Below are 23,331 nucleotides of genomic sequence, written 5' to 3' on the forward strand. Positions count from 1 at the left end.
TCATGTGCTTACACCTCCTGTTATCATTTCTATCAAAAATAATAACAATAACAAAAAATTTAAAAGCAAAGTAGATTAATGGGTTGGGCACGGTGGCTTGTGCCTGTAATCCCAGCACTTTGGGAGGCTGAGGCAGGTGGATCACCTGAGGTCAGGAGTTCGAGACCAGCCTGGCCAACATGGTGAAACCCTGTCTCTACTAAAAATACAAAAATTAGCTGGGCATGGTGGCCTACATCTGTAATCCCAGCTACTTGGTTGGGAGGCTGAGGCAGGAGAATCGCTTGAACACAGGAGGCGAAGGTTGCAGTGAGCCGAGATCGTACCATTGCACTCCGGCCTGGGCAACACAGCGAGGCTCATCTCAAATAAATTAATAAATAAATGCAAAGTAGATTAATAAAGGCAAAGCCTCTCTTTGCATAATTTCTCTACAAGAATGTCCACTCTCCAAATTTTCTGTGACCTGTTTGCAGAACGTGACAGTTTACAACACTAAAGGCACAAGAGGTTACAGCTGTGGCCTTCCACTCACAGCAAGGGGGAGCTAGGGCCCAAATAAACATTCAAACCAAGGAGCACAGCAGTGAGTGTCCTAATGGTGGGATAGCGGGAGACTGAGCACTGGGTGAGGCCGTCCCAGGGGGGACCCTCCTGCCACTGCTGGGTCTGACCCAGAAAAGCCGCCCCTGCTGTGGGCCCATGAGACAGCTGCCAGAAGGCCAAGCTGCCCATGACAGCTCCCTCGCCTGCAAACACACACACACATGCCTGGAGATGGATCTGGCAAGGCCCTTGGAAATCACCTCTGAAGATGAGTAAACTGAGGCTCAGAGAGGTGAAGGAACATTGCCAGGACCACACTGCGAGGGAGGCCAGAAACCTCACTGGATCCCAGGTCTGCGGAGGGGCAGCCCAGTGCCCCATGCACCACACCATGTGCATTTAAGGAAGGAAGTTGGCAAAAACAATGGGTGGAAATCAATTTCTGACCACTTAGAAAGTGGAAATCCTTAGCAAAGATAAGTTGATAAGATGTATCAATTGGGTTTAATTCTGTAAAAAGTTGTACATTCAAAATGTATATAAAAGGAAAGACACAAATTTGGAAAACAAGGCAGGTGGAGGCAAAACAAAAGTAATAATAATCAGTGTACAGAACAGCACCGTGCTGGCCCGGTGGCTCACGGCTGTAATCCAAGCAATTTGGAAGGCTGAGGTGAGCAGATCACTTGAATCTAGGAGTCTGATTCCAGCCTGGGCAACATAGAGAGACCCCACCACCACCGCCCATCTCTTCAAAAAATAAAAACACAGCTGGGGCCAGGTGCAGAGGCTCACACCTGTAATCCCAACACTTTGGGAGGCAGAGGTGGGTAGATCACTTGAGGTCAGGAGTTCAAGACCAGCCTGGCCAACATGGTGAAACCCCACACTAAAAATACAAAAATTAGCCAGGTGTGGTGGTGCGTGCCTGTAATCTCAGCTACTTGGGAGACTGAGGCAGGAGAATTGCTTGAACCTGGGAGGCAGAGGTTGCAGTGACCCGGGATCGCACCACTGCACTCCAGCCTGGGTGACAGAGTGAGACCCTCTCTCAAAAAAAGAAAAAAATATAGCCAGATGTGGTGGCGCACACCTGTGGTCCCAGCTACTCCAGAGGCTGACGTGGGAGGATCACTTGACCCCAGGAAGTAGAGGCTCCAGTGAGCTGAGATTGCACCATTGCACTCCAGCCTGGGTGAGAGTGAGACCCTCTCAAAAAAAAAAAAAAAAAAAAGGGTACCAAGAGAGCAGCACTGAAAGATGTTAGAGACTTGGATGCAGTCAGCCTGGGCTCTGCTCAGTGTGTCACTTACTAGCTACGTGACATTCTGGAAGGTATTGAACTTTCTGAACTTCAGTTACTCACTGCTAAACAGAAAAATAATAATTGCACAATACAGCATGAGGAAGTTAATGCAGTTAGCACAATATCTAGTCCCTCATGTGAGTTCAATAGATGTTGAGTGCATCTGATTCTATTCATGGATGATAAGAATTGATAGCACATGTCAGAACTACACCCAGATTCCTTTTGACAAGATAGAATTTATCAAAAATCCAAGCTTTGCTGAGGTCTAGATAGAAAATTTGCAAACTGCGTAGGGCTTCCCTCAAAGAGCAACAAATCACAGAAGCGCCTGAGAGCAGAGCCAAGTGTTTACAGTGCTGAATGCCCTTTCAGTCCTTTTCATCTTCCATAGACTGTAGGACAGTGTGTCTTCCAAGATGCGTGCTCACATCCAGTCACTGAGGAAATCATTCAAAACATTAGCTAGACAACATTAGCGAGAAGCCTACAGACCGCCCCGCCCCCCGCCAATCCCCCACCGCCCCGCTGACATTTCGTCCAAGCTCCTGTTCTCCCTTCCTGATTTTCTAACAATGCCCAGGCCCCGCCCTCGAGCCACCCACCCACTGCCTCCCGAGCGATGGGCACTCCCAGACAAGACCCAGGCTTTCCTCCCTGCGGCGCCAGCCTGGGAAAAGCAGACAGAGCACGGGCCCTATGGCCCCTCCGCCGGCTCCCCCAGCCCTTCCCTTCCCTGGCACCAAAACAGATGACTTCATCTGATGGATACAGCTCCTATCAGCCAGCCAGGCCTCCGGAACGGGAGCGGAAGGGAGCACCAAGGCTGGCCTCTGCTCTGGTTACTTTGGCACAGGACGAGGCTCTGTGGAGTGTCAGCCACAGCCTTCAAATCAGAGGAGCCACAGCCTTGCTCCAGGGTCCCTGCCACCCGGGGCCAGCACTGCCCCTGCACGTGGCCGCCTCTCCCAGCCTGACCTACTCCCTCCTCCACACTGCGCTGGGGTGCACAGCAGCTGAGTTAGGAACAGATAACAGAGGAGCCTCCCTTTCTGAGTCCTTGCTCCCGGTCCTGAGCCCCCAGGCTGCTGACCACAGTCCATTCATTTGGTCCACGTTGGAAGTCTCAGTGCAGTCCAGTCGTTTTTAATCCAGAGCAGGAATTAAAGCCTCGATCACTGTCTAGATCCGGGTGTCCACTCTCCTGCTCCTCAGCCCCCTTCCTTGATGGCACCATACATGACTATGGAGGGGCCCACAGGGAGTGTGGGGAGAGTTGCTCAGGCAGGCAGTGGCCCCAGGGAAAGGGCTACATCCCACCTCGGCATGTCACTGCACTGGTGGCTTTACTGTTGGTCTTTTTCCAGCCGGTCCAATGCTTTATAAGTACCGGTTGCAGCCCTGGACGGAATGGAGCATGTGCTGTCACCCCTAAGCGGGCACCCGCTGGAGCTGGGCTTGGGTTTCCCACAGCCATGTGAGCTTGTGCCAAGTAAGTTACCTAACCTTGCTGGACCTCAGTGGTCTCATCTGTAAAATGGGGACATAACTGTTACCATCGCAGCACATTGTTGTAATAATTACTACTTTGTGCCCAGTGCGTAGTAAGCACTCAATAAATCCGAGTTTTTTGTTTTGTTTTGTTTTGTTCTAAATAGAGTCAGGGTCTCCTTCTATTGCCCAGGCTGGAGTGCAGTGACATGATCATAGCTCACTGCAGCCTTGACCTCCATGAGTTACTTTATAACCTGGGTCTGTCTGGTGGTGAGAGTTTCTATGATATACGATGGCCTTGGTGGGGTAGTCAGCTTCAGCCTGACTTTCTCAGTTCAACTACACCACCCTTTGAGTGTATAAGTGGGGGCTCTGGACCCCCAAGGTAGCCCTGGACTCCCACATGCTGGATCGTGGGTTTCAGGTGTCCCTCTCTGTTTCAGCCTGGGATGGGACACACTGCAATTCCTGGTGCCCAGACACATCAGAATCACTAGAAGGAGAAGCAGGCTTTGCCCAACATCAGAAGAGAACTGGGCCTGGCGTGGCGGCTCACACCTGTAATCCCAGTACTTAGGGAGGCCGAGGTGGGTGGATCACTTGAGGCCAGGAGTTTGAGACCAGCCTGGCTAAAATGGCAAAACCCCATCTCTATTAAAATTACAAAAAATTAGCCAGGCATGGTGGCACATGCCTGTAGTCCCAGCTGCTTGGGAGGCTGAGGCATGAGAATTGCTTGAACCAGGGAGGTGGAGGTTGTAGTGAGCCAAGATTATGCCATCCTGGGTGACAGAGTGAGACTCTGTCTCAAAAAACAAACAAACAAACAAAAAACAGAAGAGAACTGTGTCATGCCTCTTCTGCACCCAGAGGGGCAGATGCCAATGGATGGAGAATGCCCTCCCCTTCTCGAATCTCCCCAAGTCAATGTTCTCACCCAGACACCACTCCCTGGAAGCTACTTCCTATGCATCTCAGGGCACTAGAGGCCAGTTTACTCTGTTGAGCCTTTGTGCAGACTCTGAGTGACTCTCGTTCACCTCTTTGTGGCTGGGAATCATCTCCATGGTAGAGCCTGCTCCTGTCTCTTAAAGGGTGGATGTGGAACAGGGTCAGGGAGTAACTCCAGGAGCAGGAAGGGCCGTGGACACTGTTTCTCATCAGATTTCAAGTTTTTACCCATCTTCTGCCTGTCTCTGATGGATCCTTGCATGTGCATTAGGCTCTTCTGTCTCTCTACCTGACTAGCGTGCGTTCCCTGCCCCACAACACCTCCGTAGATTGGGAGGGTGTTTACGGGTCTCCATCTTGTGCTTGTGAACACAGAAAGGAGAGAGCCGGTGACCACCCCACCAAGCAGCTTGTTCCAAAATCAGATCAGGGTCTCCTGGTTCTGGTTTTGGAGAGGAGCCTCAATGTCCAGCCAGTTACCCCAAGAGAGGATGCTCACTCTGTCCCTAGAGTGACAGTTGAGTGAGGTCCCAGAGGGCTGACCTCTGCGCCTCCCTCTGCACAGCCCAGGAGTCATGGTCAGTGATGACCTGCAGAGATTCCTGCTGAGGCCATGGAGGCCCTGCCATGCACTGAGCACAGGGAAAGCCCCAGGCACCTACTTGCCCCTAGACGGGAAGACCCTCCAGGCCCATGGTCTTCACGAGATGCCATTTTTTAATGGTGAGAATGAGTGTTGGTGAAAGTGCCCATCAACAGACACTGCCACACTTCACGGGGAATAGCAAACCCAAAACAAACCTTTTGGGACACAAGTGGACTCTGCAGCTCAAAACACTTAAAAACCAGGTCCCAAAGGCACTTCCAGTGTTCTCCTTGACCCTCCCCTCTCATTTCAAACCTCATGTCCACTCAAATCTCCTCTCAACACAACTCCAAATCCCTGGCTGCTCTCCTCAGCTTCATTCCTGCCCTGAACCCATTGTATGCGTTTGGTTTTCTGTGCACCTGACATTAACCCTGAATTTTGTTTTTTCTTTTTTTTTTTTTTTTTTTGAGATGGAGTCTCACTCTGTTGCTCAGGCTGGAGTGCGTGGCGCGATCTCAGCTCACTGCAACCTCTGCCTCCTGGTTTCAAGGGGTTCTCCTGCCTCAGCCTCCCACGTAGCTGGAATTACAGACACATGCCACTATGCCTAGCTAATTTTTGTATTTTTAGTAGAGATGGGGTTTCACCATGTTGGCCAGGCTGGTCTCGAACTCCTGATCTCGTGATCTGCCCGCCTCAGCCTCCCAAAGTGCTGGGATTACAGGCATGAGCCACTGCTCCCAACCTAACCCTCAATTCTTTTACAAAATTTTGGCTCGGATTCACCTCTCTGACTCTTCCCAGGACAGACAGACCCTGGTAGGATGCTTCCAATGGCCCGTCATGCCTGAGCACATGGCACCAGGGATGTGACTGCTACTGCGATGAGGGTATCAGCTATTCAGTAAATAAGAAAGTAGGCCTGGTGCGGCAGCTCATGCCTCTAATCCCAGCACATTGGGAGGCCGAGGTGGGGGGACCACTTGTATTCAGGAGTTTGAGACCAGCCTGGCCAACATGGAGAAACACCATCTCTAATAAAAATACAAAAATTAGCCAGGTGTAGTGGTGTACACCTGTACTCCCAGCTACTCGGGAGGCTGAGGCAGGATAATTGCTTGAACCCAGGAAGCGGAGTCTGCAGTGAGCTGAGATTCCACCACTGCACTCCTGCCTGGGCGTCAGAGTGAGACTCTGTCTCAAAAAAAGAAAGGGATGGAAGGAAGGAAGGAGGGAAGGAAGGAAGGAAGGGTGGGTCTAGGTTGAGCACAATAGCTCACACCTGTAATCCCAGCACTTTGAGAGACTGAGGTGGGAGGATTGCTTGAGCCCAGAGGTTCAAGACCAGCATGGGTAAAATGAGTCCCGGTCTCTACTAAAAATTTAAAAATTAGCTGAGCCCAATGTGGTAGTGTGCATAGTCCCAGCTACTTGGGGGGCTGATGCAGAAGGATCTCTGGAGTGTGGGAGGTTGATGCTGCAATGAGCTCTGATTGCACAACTGCACTCCTGCCTGGGTGATAAAGCAAGACCCTGTTGGAAAGGGAAGGGACGGGAAGGGAAGTGAATGGAAGGGAAGGGAAGTGGAGGGGAGGGGAGGGAGGAAGGGAGGAAGGGAGGAAGGGAGGAAGGGAGGAAGGGAGGAAGGGAGGAAGGAAGGAAAGGAGGAAGGAAAGGAGAAAATAAAAAGTAAAAAGTCAGGCCAGGCATAGTGGCTCATGCCTGTAATCCCAGCACTTTGGGAGACTGAGGCAGGTGATCACCTGAGGTCAGGCATTGAAGACCAGTCTGGCCAACATGGCAAAATTCTGTCTACTAAAAATACAAAAAATTAGCCAGGAATGGTGGCTTGGTGGCAGGTGCCTGTAATCTCAGCTACTTGGGAAGCAGGAGAATTGTTTGAACCCGGCAGATGGAGGTTGCAGTGAGCCAAGATCACACCATTGCACTCCAGCCTGGGTGACAGAGCAAGACTCAGTCTCAAAAAAAAAAAAAAAAAAAAAATCTGAAGGTTTGGGGTTTCAATCAGAGTGGAGAGAAAATGACTCAGGCTCTGTGTAAGAAAAAGGCCAGTAACTTCATCAACTAGAGCTGAAAATATTAGGCATATTTCCAGGCAGCCCATAACCAATTTCCGGACAGGCTGCCCCTCAAGTCCACCCTTAATGTTTCTTTCCCCCTTTTTAACAATGTGATATCTACTACCGGTGTTAGGGGCTGTGTAGTGCATAAGTGTAACTTTCTCTGTCCACCCCTCACTAAGGGTGTCCACAGGGGTCTAAGTCCTGAGAGCACGCCCTCCGGAGCAGCTGGCCTCCCTCTCCTCCCTCTCCTCCCTCTCCTCCTTCTAGGGCGCTGCCATGTGGTGCAAGTTTCCAAGAACATGGCCCATGGCTAGGGCCCCAGATTTCAAGTCCAGAGACCTAGGTTCTTTCCTTCCCAGCTGTGCAACCTTGAGTGAGTCATTTAACCTTTGCAGGCTACAGTTTCCTCATCTGTGACAGATACAAGAAGTCTTGCTCTTTATCCCTTCCAGGTGGTAGGAAGCAAACAAGACCACAAATGTGGACGACTCCACACTCTGCAATGCCTGCCACAGTCTCCAGATTTCCAAGCAGACTCTCCCGGGCTCCAGCCTCTCCTCCCAACCCTGGATATGGGAACAAGGAGCAACCTGATCCCCCACCTCAGATCAAGATAGAACTTCCCACCATCCTGAGGAAGTGAGAGCCCCACTCACCACTCCAGACACCGTTCCCCATGACTTCATTTGACATGCAGAGGAAATGATGGCTGGGCACAGTGGCTCACACCTGTAATACCAGCACTTTTGGAGGCCAGAGCAGGAGGATCACTTGGGGCCAGGAATTTGAGACCAGCCTGAGCAACATAGCAAGACCCTGTCTCTACAAAAATAAAAATTTGTTTTAAAAGAACTTTTAAAAAGAAGACAAAATGACTTAAAATGGATAACAAAAGCAACCTGAATCAGTGGGACCAAGACCATAAATATCAGGCAGAACTGCAAGGGGCTGTGTGCAACTCCTTGCACCACAAGAAGCGGGAGAGACTGTCTAGAGTTGCAGTGGCAGATGGGCCCTGGAGGGCCCCCGATATCTTGAGGTCCTCGGATGCAGGAATGGGGCTTATTCTTTGTATTCTCCAGAACTAGCAGAGTTCCAGGAACCTCCTAAACTGCTGAAGAAGAGGCATAGAGCCTGAGAAGTGTGGGAGAGGATGAATGCAGCGGAGGAAGTGGGAGGCCTTGTTTTCAGGCACCATCCTGCCCGTGTGCCCTGGGAATGGAAGAAAGGGAGGAAGGAGGTTTTCAAAGCTGCTGTGGCCACCCACAAGCTGAGCCACCTCACATCCCTGCTTCCTAGTATGATTCATTGGCCTCCCTGTTACTCTAATGACTCTGATTTGCCCCGCCATCACACTCCGGGTGATTCTGGGCACCGGTCTGGCTCTGGTGTATCCCCTGCACTGCCGCCGCCATGAGCTGCATCCCCCTCCCAGGCCCCAAGAGCTCCTCTTGCCATCACTGTCTGCCCATTGGGTCTGCTCAGAGCTGTACACCCCCTGCTGGTCCCCACCCCAGAACAGTCATCATTGCAGAGGCTTCTCTGGAGGGGCGGGAGAGGCCGCAGACAAGCTGTCGGGCTGAGGCCACTTATCTGGGCCGCCCACACAGGGAAATGAGATAGTCCAGCACGACTTTTCCCACTAATATTCTTATCTTGACTGGAAAGAATACTGTGCTTGTGTGTGAAGACGTGCGCGTGTGATTTTGCAAACTCTTGTGTGTGTCTATTTGAGTGTTTTCATCCCATGACTTCTGACCACATGGCTATACATTGCGACCATTTTCTGTGAATCATGTCTGTCTGGGGCGTGCTGTATGAAAAGAAGATGGCAAGAAGGGAGACAAGACGTGGAAGATGCTGAGGAGAAAGACAACAATCAGAGGGAAAAAACATTTTAAAAACGGAAAACAACTAGTTTGGGTAAAAGGATGAAGCAGTGGGTATTTTCATACACTGATTATGAGGGTGTGTATTGATACAGCATTTATGGAGAGCAATCTCTAAATGCTAAAATCTTGAAATGTTAAATGTGTCTTCTCTTGATTGGAAGTGTACCTTCCATATCTTCCCAAGAGAAATGCTTGCATCTAGACACACAGAAATATGTACAAGAATGCTCATGCAGAATTTAGTAGCGAAAATTATAAACAACCTAAATGTTAATTGAAAAGGGAGTGGTTAAATACAGTATTTTATTGTTGCTTTTATATCTTTCCTTTAGTTTTTTTCTTTCTTTCTTATATCTGATGTTTCCTTAGATAAATTATATTATAGCACAGTATAACAATGCTCTGGAATACTATGTACCAGTCAGAGAGAATAAGAAAAGTCTTTATACCAGAATGAAAAGATTCCCCAAATATGTAAGTTCTTAAAAATTGCAAAATGTATATGGATTATACCATGTAAGCAACAAAAGGGAAAAAGCACATATATGTGTGTGTGTATGTGTGTATATATATCCCGAGAGAGAGAGAGAGAGAGAGAGCTGGAAGGAGTATACACTAAAATGACAGTGGTGGTCATCTTTAAAAGGAAGGACTAGAATTGAAGGTGGGAAAAGTATCTTTTGCTTTCTGTGCATTATCTGAATTATTCTACAATGGAAGTAAGTTTCTGTATTACTTATGAATTTATAAACACTTTTTGATTTTTTAAAATCAGCAACAGTAGAATCCAGTCACTGTAGATACTATGATCTAAACAAAGGCCAAGAAAGAAAATAAATGCCTCGTTTTCTGTGGCAACTGTGATGCAGCCTGATTCCCATCCTCCAGATGAGGTGGAGAGGGACGCAGGAGCAGAGGCAGGCGGGAAGAAGGCAGCCCCAATGCCAAGACATCCTGGAAAAATAGCTACCACTGCAAAGAACTTGGGGTGGGGGGGGGTGGCTGGAAGTGTTCCTCAGTGTTAAATTCAGGAAAGGGTTTAATTTGAGTCAACATTGTGTCTTTATCAATGGCAAAACTGAGGCCTGGACTGAGAAAAATGAGGTAGAGTATCACACCCAAAGTAAAAATTAATTTCTGCAAGTCTACAATTATTTCTCTTTCTCTCTGTGTAAGTGGAGGAGGAGAGGGAAATTCAATTTGTAGACACCAGTGAGTGTTCATTCCTCCTCCCAAGGAGAAATTCTGGCAAAGTTCTTGAATGTGAGCAGACCCACAGATACTGAGTGCCAGCACAATCCAAAATCTAACTCTATGAGGAGAGAGGGGAACCAGGAAGCCTAGAACCAGAAGCTGAAGACTAAAGCTCCCAGTGCCTACTGAACCACCCCGTCCCAAATCTCCTTGTGAAGATGGCAAGTTTATTCAGAAGGGGGCTGCCAAGGTTAAACAGAGCTATTGAAGAAGAAATCATCCCTCACCCCTCCACCACAGGCCCAAAGAAGAAATATAAGAGGATCCTCTGGAAAATGAGATTGAATTTTGCTCTTGTGGCCACAAGGAATAGAACCAGCATCAAGGGTACATAATGTAATAGTTCTTTCAATTAGTGTGTGTGAATAGATAAACTCCATCTTTGTATGAACATATTTTTGGTTTTTTGGGTTTATTTTCCCCCCCGTTATTCTCAAGCTGTACCCAGTTTCGTTGGGTACAAAATTCCAGGTCACCAGTCATTTTCCTTCAATACTTATTCCATTGTATTCTGGTTTTTTATAACTGTTTAAATGTCTATTGACCACCAGAATGCTGTGCCTTGGCATGCTAATCCATTCTTTCTCTCTAGTTGCTTTAGAAATTTTCCCCCTATCTTTGGTATTCTACAATGCATATGGAAATCAATTTTTTAAAACCTTTTTAGGACTTGTGTTTCCTGAATCTAAGGATATCTGTCCTTCAACATTTCTGAAAAGCTCTCAAGTATTATCGTTTCAAATATTGCCTTTCCCTAATTCTTTGCATTTCCCCCTTTTGCCTTAGTTTAAGTTCCTATGAAAGCAGAACCTGAAAGGAAGACTTGAGTTAATTTTAGAGGTGATCACAGTGAACAGAAGTGATGGAATCAGAAGAGTAAAACAGAAAATCCAATAAAGTTGTATTATGAGCTGGCTACCACTGAGATTCCCTGGGGTTCAGTCCTGCTGAGGATTCTTTGAATAAATTAATAGAGAATGACTTAAATTGTCTCACCAAAGGACAATTGAGTTGATACATTTATCTACTTATTCTCATCCCTCATTAGTTGAGGGCTGCTGCCAGCTGTGTCTACACCTTCAAATGTCTGAACTATTTGTGCATAAGCTAAATGGGCTTTTGCAGTGTTGGGAAAAGCCCAGAGTCAGAAGAACAGAGAGACACTGTGGTCTGCTGTTGGGAAGGAATGCTGGCATTGCCCATGAAATGTGCATGAAATGTTGGCATTGAACTACGGCTGCACAAAATCAGGTGGGTCAAGCAATTTAGCACAATGCATGACCAGCATCATCTTCAAATTTATAGTGAAACTTCTCATTTGATCTTTCATATCTCTTGGCTTCATTTCTATATTTTTCATTGCTTTTTAGCTCTGAGCCTCATATGTGGCAGTTTCCTCAGCTCTCTATTCTTATTTGTTGATTTTCTATTTAGCTGTATGTAAATAGCTCATCTTTCTCATAATAGCATTTTCTTATAGTTTCATCTCTCACATGTTTATTTGTTTGCTTTCAGATTGTACCATTATCTCAGTATCTTTGGCAGTAATTCTGGTATTCATTGTGTCTACTGACTATCATGGCAGGCTATTTTTCTATGTGTTTTGTGATGTATTTTCAGTGTGGATTTATTGAACTTTAATTTACTGAACTTTAATTTATTGAACTTTAATTTATTAATTTATTGAACTCTAGTTTACTGAACTTATTTTCAGTGAGGATTTACCACCCCACTCCCTGCCATTCTATTGTAGAAATTTGTTGAACTATTAATTTATTGAACTTTAATTTACTGAACTTATTTTCAGTGAGGATTTACTTATTCATTTTTTCACTTATTTCAGTGAGGATTTGCCACCCCACTCCCTGCCATTCTATTGTAGAAATTCTACACACTGGGAAGAGAATCATGTACTTTACTATTTGATTCTTCCAGATGCTCCATGAAGGGTATCATAAACTTAGGATCATTTTTGTCTATTGTGATAAAATATACATAACATAAATTGACCATTTTAAACATTTTTAAGTGTACAGTTCAGTGGCATCAAGTATATTTGCATTATTGGACAACCATCACCACCATCCATTTCCACAACTTTTTCATCATCCCAAACTGAAACTCTGTGCACATGAAACACTAACTCCCCATTCCACTCTTTCCCAGCCCTGATAACCACAATTCTACCTTCTGTCTCTATTAATTTGACTACTTTAGGTACCACATATAAGTAGAATTATACAGTATTTGTCCTTCTGCATCTGGCTTCTTTCACTTGGCATAATGTCCTCAAGGTTCATCCATGTTATGGTATGTATCAGAATTTCCTTTCTTTTTTAAGGCAGAATAATATTCCATTGTACGTATATTCCACGTTTAGTCTGTCCATTCATCCATGGATGGATATTTGAGTTGTTTGGACCAATGTTTAAGTGAATTTCTCAGCTTAGATTTTGGTTTATTACATGAGAGAGATTTTTTTCCCCACAGAGAGCCTAAGCAACTGAAGTCTCCCTTACCAGCAAGTAGGATTTGTCTGGTCTCCCATTCACTGAGCAGGCAGCTTTTCAAGGGTCCTGACTTTTGCACAAATCTCAGATCCAGCTCCCCTTTCTAAGGCCTCATCACCTGTCCCTGTGAGCATGCATCAGAATGTGCCCCACCCAGGCTCCGGCTCCCCCACATCGGCTCTCACACTTGCCACTCTACCTTTCTTTTTGTTTTTGGTTTTGTTTGTTTGTTTGTTTGTTTGGAAACAGAGTCTCACTCTGTCGCCCAGGCTGGAGTGCAGTGGCATGATCTCCACTCACTGCAAGCTCCACCTCCTGGTTTCACATCATTCTCCTGCCTCAGCCTCTCCCAGTAGCTAGGATTACAGGTGCATGACACCACGCCTGGCTAATTTTTTGTATTTTTAGTAGAGAAAGGGTTTCACTGTGGTCTCGATCTCCTGACCTTGTGATCTGCCCACCTCGGCCTCCTAAAGTGCTGGGATTACAAGCGTGAGCGCCCAAGCCCCACCGCCACTCTACCTTTCCATGTCCTCTTCATCTCTGGCATCTGGGACTCCTCTTTCTTGATTTGAAGAAATGGTTTTCAATCTTGGCTTATATTTACGCAACTGGGGACATTTTTTAAAAGCCCAAGACACAACCCAGACCCATTACATTCAAAGCTCTGGCATAAAAAGTGAGGTTTTAAAAATATATTATACAAATAATAGTACAATAGGTACCAGGATATGTAAAAACTCATAAAGGTATAACTTGAGCTATCAAAATATTGTGAGCCCTGCTCTAGTACTGCTGCCTGTGTTAGGTGCTTCTGGACTCTGGTTCTAACAGTGGGAGGTTGTGTTTGTGATCATTTCTAGGCACAACTTTAATCTGGAAATAAAATAGTCATTTTGGCTTTCTCTTTCAGCCTCCTACATGACAGTTTCCCAATTCTAAGAACATTCTGATGTTCTATGCCACATCTTCCTATGGGGTATGAACAATTTTTCAATAATAGCAAATAAATGAGTCTTCTCAGTGTATCTTCATCTTGTCACCACTGCTGAAGAGCGTGATTCTCCTCTAGCCTATACAGGAGCTTCGACTGCTGTTCAGTTACTCCAGTAAACTCCAGGATACTTATTAATGATGATAACAGCAGCCAACAAGTATTAAGAACTTTTGCTATTAAACTGCCCTGCTACCATTGGGACCAAGAATCTGGACCACAAATTTTCCATTTTTATTTTTTATTTTCCCTCCATAAATGTTAGTATACAATATATAACGAATATAAAATGTATACAATGTAATAAATATATAGTGTAATAAATATATACTGTATAATATTACTCTTAATATAAACTATATATTTATTACGAACTATTATAAACATAGATATAAGCACAGAAAAACAGACCTCAGTAGGACCACATGAAGGATTTAATAGATGTCAATACTTTGACACACTGGTATTGGATGTTTTGAAAGAGAAAGCAAGTTGTGGCCAGGTATGGTGGCTCACGCCTGTGATCCCAGCATTTCGGGAAGCCAAGGTGGGAAGATTGCTTGAGACCAGGACTACCCTGGGCAACATAGTGAGACTCCCATCTCTACCAATAAATCAGTGAAAAAAGAAATGGTTACAGATAAAACTAAAACCCTTACCACTCCTTCACCCCTACCCAACCCAAAGGTAACTACTATCTTGAAGTTATGTTTACCATTTCCAAGCGCATTTGTCCTCTTTCTACATGTGCATATATTCATAAATAGCCTACGATGCATGTAAATTTTCTACATAAATTCGATTGTGTTGGAATAACGGAGTGACTGAATGGCTGCCTGCTCATGTGCAGCGCCTGCTTGCTCCAGTAGATGTCACTCGGGTCCCAGTCGGTGAGGGCACAGCTGTTCTGTTCTCAGCAGCGAGTTTGGGATTCCCTCTGTGGTAGTGCTGACTCGCTTTGCAGTCTGAAACTGTTCACCTGCAAAATGCAGTAGCTTTATTTTTCAAAATGTAAAGTAACATCGGAAACAATGACCCCTCAAATGATTTCAGTTGTGACTGGGTGCGGTGGCTCACGCCTGTAATCCCAGCACTTTGGGAGGATGAGGCAGGTGGATCACTTGAGGCCAAGAGTTCGAGATCAGCCTGGGCAACATAGCAAGATCCGCATCTCCAGCAAAAATACAAAAATTAGCCAGTCTCATAACCCCGAATCAAAATAAATAAATAAAAATTTAAAAATAAAATTAAAAAAAATTAACTAAAAGAATGATTTCTTTACCTAGAGAGAAAGCTCAAGAGAATGCAATCACAGGGCAGAGGACGGAGAGCTGCGTTCATGTCCCTCTTGCTCAGCCGAGCAGCAGACAGGGCTTCAGCTGTCCAGGACCCTCCCTGCCTCAGTGCTCTCCTCTGAGAATGGGAGAGTTGGACTGATTCAGGGGTGGCAAATCCTCCCATGTCACATGCCGCCTCTTGTCCACTGACAGTGGCTCCCTGGAGGCCGCTCTGGGCAGAGAAAGAAAAGGTTCAGTCCTGGACCAGCAATAGAGGGGCATGAGAGGGATGGGGCAGCATGCATGCTGCTAACCCAGGAGGCCAACTAAGGCCCTCCTAGCATAAAACCCACCTCCTGCCCTTCTCTGTGTGCTGGGGAGCAGCCCAGAGATTCAGACCCACGGCCAGGACCATGCTCCCATCTGGGTTGCACACAGATGTCATTATTTTGGAAGTGTTGTGGCTTACTTTCAGGCCCAGGAAGGCTTAGGAAGCTTGACTTCACAGGTGACAGACTCAGGACCAGGGAGCGCAGAGGCTGAGAAATATCCCCAGGTGCTGTGTGTGCTGTGATCAAGCTCTGGTCTTTCCCTCCTGAAACCGCCAGCAGATTAACCCTGGCCCCCAGGTCCATGGCAGAGCCTGAACACACATCCACAACTTCCCCACTCACTCAAATTTGCCAACAGATCCAGCAAATTTGATGAAACAAAAACAAGTCCAGAGAAGTAAGTGCTGCCAGTTTGATACGGTTCCAGGATGCAGTCGTGGCCAGTGTCTTCCTTGGGACATCTGTTGGTCCTAGTGACTGGCCTGGAGGCAGGGGCATGGACAAACTGGTCCCCAGGGCACACTCCAGAGGGCTGAGAGCCCCACTGGCTGAGCCAAAGGCACCAGCAGCCTCCCTGCCTGCTCCTCCTACTGGCCCCTCCCTGACCTGCCCTCTTGCTGGCCTCAGGGCCCCAGGGGAGGCCTAAAGAGGCCGTGGGAGTTTGGCTACCATTTTCTGGCCCTTATCACCACTAACGTTCAAGCTGACACTGAGCCCACTTAGTTCAATGACAAGGAGCCGACCTGGGGGTCACGCCTGTCTCCAGAGAGCCGGTGCTATCTCAGTGACCTGCGGAAACCTTGGCATGAGCTCATGTTTTCTGATGACAGAGGAACCCAGCCTATCACAGGCCCGCACCCCCACCCTCTGCATCTGGCATGAGCCCGGTGAAGGCTTTACCATTACTCACTGATATAGCAACACTGATAACCACAGCAGGCAGAAGTGTATTGATGAATTTCCATTCAGAAAAGCACCTACTCCGGCCCTGCCCATTGCCTGCATGTGTCCAACGCGGTATACAGCCAGGCACAGGCAGAGCCATTCTTGGGCACAGCCCCAAAACATCACCACCCCCAACCCAGCCCCCGTTGTTCGGGAACTGGCCTCAAAATCTGGCCATAAACTACCCCAAGACTGGCCATAAACAAAATCTCTGCAGCACTCTGACATTTTCGTGATGGCCATGACACCCACGCTGGAAGGTTGTGGGTTTACCGGAATGAGAGCAAGGAACACCTGGCCCACCCAGGGCGGAAAACCGCTTAAAGGCGTTCTTAAACCACAAATGATAGGATGAGGGATCTGTGCCTTAAGTACATGTTCGTGCTACAGATAATGAGCCAGACCCATCCCTTTACTTTTGCCCATCCCTTTATTTTCCATAAGGAATACTTTTAGTTAATGTATAATCTATAGAAACAATGCTTATCACTGGCTTGCTGTCAATAAATACATGGGTAAATCGCTGTTCCAGGCTCTCATCTCTGAAGGCTGTGAGACCCCTGATTTGCCACTCCACACTATATTTCTGTGTGTGTGTCTTTAATTCCTCTAGTGCCACTGGGTTAGGGTCTCCATGACCGAGCTGTTTTTAGCACCCTGTGAAGATATGATGGGTCCATATGCCATTACAGGAATATGTATCCTGAGAATTCATGCTACACCGTACTTTCTCCTCACTTGGGAAAATGCTTTTAGGATAGAAACCTTGTTTGATATATTTGTATGTTCCGAAATTGTCCCCGGCCTCACCAGCACAGGCTGTTCTACATAAACGGGCTGGGTTGAATTGAATTGAGCAGAGTTGACAGAACACAGGACGAGGAAGCATGTCACCCGAGCTGCTGGCCCTGCCATGGCTCCTGGTGGACCTGAGGGAGGTGAGTTTCCTCTCTATGGTCCAGATGGAGTTACCTTCTATGGTCTTAAGATCTGTCTATTAAGAAGAGCACTTAGTGCATTTACATTTAATGTCATTACTGACATATTTGAGTTAAATCTACCACTTCTTTTGTCATTTTCTTTTTTTAATTAATTAATTTATTTATTTATTTATTTTTGAGATGGAGTCTCACTCTGTCACCAGGCTGGAGTGCAGTGGTGCGATCTCTCCTCTGCCTGCCAGGTTCAAGCGATTCTCCTGCCTCAGCCTCCCAAGTAGCTGGGACTACAAGTGTGCGCCACCATGCCCATCTTATATTTGTATTTTTAGTAGAGACGGAGTTTCACCATGTTGGCCAGGATGGTCTTGATCTCTTGACTTCGTGATCCACTTGCCTCAGCCTCCCAAAGTGCTGGGATTACAGGCTTGAGCCACTGTGCTCGCCTCTTTTGTAATTTTCTATTTGTCCTGACTGTTCTATGTTTGTTTTTCTCTCTCTTCTTACCATCGCTTTTTTTATTTTTTATTTATTTATTTTTTGAGACAGGATCTTGCTCTGTTGCCTAAGGCTGTAGTGCAGTGGCATGATTACAGCTCACTATGGCCTCAACCTCCTGTGTTTAAGCAATTCTCCTGCCTCAGCCTCCTGCATAGCTAGAATTACAGGTGGAAGCGACTACACCCAGCCAATTTTAAAATTTTTTGTTGAGATGGTTTCACCATGTTGACCAGGCTGATCTCAAACTCCTGGGTTAAAACAGTCCACCTGCCTCAGCCTCCCAAAGTGCTGAGATTACAGGCATGAGCCACCACACCTGGCTCTTCGTCACTTTATTTAATGTTATCATTCCATTCTTTCCCTCTACTAATTTGAAAAGTATATGCACTATTTTATCATGATTAGTCTAGCAATTAAACATACAGAGTTAACTTCTCATCAAAGTATAAAATTGAGTGCTATTGACTGTGAGTGGTGGCACTTGCCTGTAATCCCAACATATTGGGAGGCCAAGGTGGGAGGATCATTCTATCTCAGGAGATCGACACCAGCCTGGGTAGCATACCAAGACCTCATCTCTACTCAAAATAAAAAGTTAAATAAATAAATAAGTAAAAATTAAAAATTAGTAGAGTGTGGTGGTAGTGCACATGGGTGGTCCCAGCTACTATGGAGACTGAGGCAGAAAAATCACTTGAGCCTGAAAGGTTGAGGCTGCATTGGGCCGTGATCATGCCACTGCACTATGGCCTGAGTGACGGAGCCAAACTCTGTCTCAAGAAAAAATAGGTTGGGCTCATTGGCTTACACCTGTAATCCTAGCAATTTTTGAGGCCAAGGTGGGTGGATCATCTGAGGTCAATTCAAGACCAGCCTGGCCAACATAGTGAAACCCCATCTCTACTAAAAATACAAAAATTAGTCAGGTGTGGTGGCATGCACCTGTAATCCCAGCTACTCAGGAGGCTGAGGAAGGAGAATCACTGGAACCCAGGAGGTGGAGGCTACAGTGAACCAAGATTGTGCCATTTGACTCCAGCCTGGGTGACAGAGCAAGACTGTGTCTCAAAAAAATAAATAAATAAAATAAAAGGAAAGAAAGAAAGAAAGAAAGAATTTGATTACCTTCGGAATTCTATTATTAATTTTGTCTGGCTACTTTAAGATTTTTTTCTTTGTCTTTGGTTTTCTCCAGCTTTATTAAGATGTGTGGAAGTATGTTTTATTTATTCGGGTAGCAATTTATTCTATTAGACTTGAGTTGTGGATTTGGGCCTTTTATCAGTTCTAGAAAATAATTAACTATTATCACTTCAATTATTGCCTCTATTCTGTTCTCTCTTCTGGGATTCAACTAAACTGATTCTGTCTTCTATATATCTTATCCTTTCTTCTCTGTTTTCCATTGTCTCATTTCTTCATGTCGCATTCTGGTTAATTTCTTCTGGATAACTTCCTACTCACTAATTCTTTCTTTAATTGTGTCCAATCTGCTGTTACACCCATTCATTACTGAACTTTTAATTTTCAGTTATTGTATTTTTCATTTGCACAAGTTCTTTTTGCTTCCTTTTAAAATCTGCTGTGTTTCAAAGTCATTGAAAGAGAAGGAAAAAAAATTCTGGTATATTGCTCTTGAAAGTTTCCTGCAGATATTTCCTAGCTTCTTCTATATTTCCTTAAGTATGCTAACTATATTTTTGGTGGGTTTTATTTTTGTATGTGTCAGTGGGAGGTTCCCACTCTGACTATTCCAGCAGTCAAAGCATTTGTAGATCTGATTCTCTTGCCTGTTCTTTCTCCTTGTTCTCCTCACAGTATCTTATTTTCTTTTGGTGTCAGGTTACCTTTCATTGTGTGCTGCTCATTCCACTAAAAATATATTTATAGTAATCATTTCAGGTCCAGGATGACACTACCTTGCTCCAAAAACTATTTTGCTTGCCTCTGCAGGGTGCCTAGAGGCTCCCAGTAATATCGGTAATATCGCCCTCTCACCCTCCAGATATTAGGAACAGTATCACAGAAGGGGGTGTACTGGGAGTAATAGCATTCTCTTCTTCCGTGAATATGAGGAGCAATACCACCGGGTGGATGTACACCCACTGAAATATTGGGAGTAACGTCATACTCCACCCCCTGGAGATTATATTCGGATCAATATCACTGGGTGGGTGTACACCTACTGTGATATTGAATGTAATATCATGCTATCTCCCTCCCTGGACATTAGAAACATTATCACAGGTGGGTGTACACCCACTGAGGTATCAGGCGTAGTATTAGTATTCATTATTACTCATTTATTACTCACATGAATATGAATTACCAATATTAATATTTAGAAATAATTGCTAATAAAAAGTTTTCAGTTGCTAATATTAATTTTTAGGCGCTAATATTACTGTTTTCTAATGAATAAGATCAGTATCAGTTGTTAATATGAGGCGTTATTAATCATTAATATCAATGATTTATTGTTACTGTTAGTATAACTATTTAATATTCAACATCATTATTATCGGCATTGATTTTAAAAATTATATTATCAGTTATTAATATTGATAATTCTTAGTGTCAGCTAATAATTGATATTAATTTCAATAAGTAATATTGCAACATTCCTCACAATATTGCAGAAAATGTACACACCCCCCTGTGATGTTGTTCCTAATAGCCAGGGATAGAAGATGACATTACTCCAAATATCACACTGGGTGTACATCCCTTCTGTGATCTTGTTGCTCATATACAGGCGGGGAGAGGACGGTATTAATCCCAATAATCCAGAAGGTGTTACGAACAACATCACAGTGCGTGTCCACCCATGGTGTACACGCACTTTGATGTTAGGAATAATATCTCCCTAGGATATTATGAATAACACCACAGGGTGTACAGAAACTGTGATATTAGAGGTAATATCTCTCTAGAATGTTAAGAATCATGTCATCACAGGGTGTACACCCACTGTCATACTGGGAGTAATATCTCTCTAGGATAGTACAAATAATATCACAGAGTGCACACTCAATGTGATATTAGGAGAAATATCTTTCTGGGATATTAAAAATTAGATCACAGAGTGTACACACATGGTGTACATCCACTTTGATATTAGGAGTAATATCTTCCTAGGACATTACAAAGAACATCACAGAGTGTACACCCACTGGAATATTAGGAGTCATATCTCCCTAGGTTATTACAAATAATATCAGAGGGTGTGCACCCACTGCGATATTAGGAGTAATATCTTCCTAGGGTATTACGAATAATTTCATAGTGTGTACACACGTGGTGTACACTCACTGTGATATTAGGAGTAATATCGACCCAGTATATAACAAATAGCATCACAGGGTGTACACCCACTTTGCTATTAGCTGTAATATTTTTCTAAGTTGTTACAAATAATATCACAAGGTGTATAAACATGGTGTACACTCACTGTGATAGTAGGAGTCGTGTCTCCATAATACATTTTGAACAATATCACAGGGTGTACACCCACTGTATTATTAGGAGTAATATCTCTGTAGGATATTACAATTAATATCACAGGGTGTACACCCACTGTGATGTAAGGAGCAATATCTTTCTAGGATATTGCAAATAATATCACAGTGTGTTCGCCCACTCTGATGTCAGGAGCAATATCTCCCTAGGATATCAAAACTAGTATCACAGGGTGTGAAATCCCTGCCTTCCAGGTTCTAAGGGATTCTCCTGTTTCAGCCTCCCGAGTAGCTAGGGTTACCCACCACCACGCCCGACTAATTGTTCTTTTTTTTTTTTTCACTAGAGACGGGGTTTCACCATGTTGGCCAGGCTGCTCTTGAACTCCTGACTTCAGGTGATCCATCAGCCTCGGCCTCCCAAAGTGCCGGGATTACAGGTGTGAGCCATGGCGCTCGGCCAAGAGTTATATATTCAATTAATTTGGAGACACAGCTCCCACATTTGACTGTGCATGGTCTTTTATGAAGAAAGGATGGCTATAAATGTGAAAAGTAACTGGCATGCTGAAAGGTCTTCCGATTAAGAGCTATAAGGTTCGATTTCACTTTTAGATAATGCGGTCCAAGCTCTTGTATCAACCTTATACATATTCTACATCAAAGGAATTTGTCGCAAGGTGTCAGAATACAACAGAGTCTATTTCACTGCTTCTTAATTTCTTTCAATTAGACTGAGATCTTTTTCTTAAAGAGAGAAGAGCATCTTCATAGCATTTTATTTTTTCTGAAAAGAGTAGGCCATATTTTACTGAGATCACAGATTTCTTATATATTAAGTTTTGGTCTTCTAACATTCTTCAGTGGATTTTCTTTAAAGTAGTATGTACAGAAAGAGTTGAATAGCAAAAAAGTAAATCATGTTGTAATTCTGAGATTTTTGGGTTTGTCACAACTGAGAAATATTGCTGACGGTGTATGGTCCTCAAGTGTGAAAATGTTCCTTGTGAATTGCTTGCATCCAAAATATACACACAGCATTAAGGGCTGGTTTTTATCTTTTATTTTTCCAATCCTCTTTTCTTCTCAAGGTGTCCAAGTCACACAGAGCCACGGAATCTCACAGGTGTCTGAGAATTCCTCCTCCTGGGGCTCTCAGAGGATCCAGTACTGCAGCCCATCCTCCCTGGGCTGTCCCTGTCCATGTACCTGGTCACGGTGCTGAGGAACCTGCTCATCATCCTGGCTGTCAGCTCTGACTCCCAACTCCACACCCCCATGTGCTTCTTCCTCTCCAACCTCTCCTGGGCTGATATCGCTTTCACTTCGGCCATGGTTCCTGAGATGATTGTGGACATGCAGTCACATAGCAGAGTCATCTCTTATGTGGGCTTCCTGACACAGATGTCTTCCTTTGTCCTTTTCACATGTATAGAAGACATGCTCCTGACTCTGGTGGCCTATGACCGATTTGTGGTCATCTGTCAGCCCCTGCACTATCCAGTCATCATGAATCCTCACTTCGGTGTCTTCTTCGTTTTGGTGTCCTTTTTCCTTAGCCTGTTGGATTCCCAGCTGCACAGTTGGATTGTGTTACGATTCACCCTTTTCAAGAATGTGGAAATCTCCAATTTTGTCTGTGAGCCATCTCAACTTCTCAACCTTGCCTGTTCTGACAGCGTCATCAATAGCATATTCATATATTTAGATAGTACTATGTTTGGTTTTCTTTCCATTTCAGAGATCCTTTTGTCTTACTCTAACATTGTCCCCTCCATTCTAAGAATGTCATCGTCAGATGGGAAGTCTAAAGCCTTCTCCACCTGTGCCTCTAACCTGGCAGTTTTCTGCTTATTTTGTGGAACAGGCATTGGCATGTACCTCACTTCAGCTGTGTCACCACCCCCTAGGAGTGGTGTGGTGGCATCAGTGATGTACACTGTGGTCACCCCCATGCTGAACCCTCTCATCTACTGCCTGAGAAACAGCGACATTCAAAGTGCCCTGTGGAGGCTGCGCAGCAGAACAGTCGAATCTCATGATCTGTTCCATCCTTTTTCTTGTGTGGGTAAGAAAGGGCAGCCACATTAAATCTCTACATCTGCAAATCCTTCCCCTTAGTCACATTATTTTTGTGGCTTGATAGCTTTTCTTCCTTTCCGCATTTCCTATGTGAGTATTGTTTTCTTCGTTATACCTTTAACTGGAATGTGTGAGTATTCTGGGATCCTTTGTTTAGCAGAAACCTCATGACTGAATC

The 23,331-nt window shown here is 45.0% G+C and overlaps 1 protein-coding gene and 1 pseudogene across 1 annotated transcript in view; one reads left to right on the forward strand and one right to left on the reverse strand.

Moving 5' to 3' along the window:
• The window catches only part of LOC134761888 (chitobiosyldiphosphodolichol beta-mannosyltransferase-like), a 966,630-nt gene that overhangs the window by 759,447 nt on the left and 183,852 nt on the right, over window positions 1–23,331 (reverse strand). The window lies entirely within an intron of this gene.
• On the forward strand, window positions 17,062–23,162 carry LOC134761878 (olfactory receptor 7E24-like; annotated as a pseudogene).

Source organism: Pongo abelii, chromosome 7, assembly GCF_028885655.2.
Source record: "Pongo abelii isolate AG06213 chromosome 7, NHGRI_mPonAbe1-v2.0_pri, whole genome shotgun sequence".
Lineage (NCBI taxonomy): Eukaryota > Metazoa > Chordata > Mammalia > Primates > Hominidae > Pongo > Pongo abelii.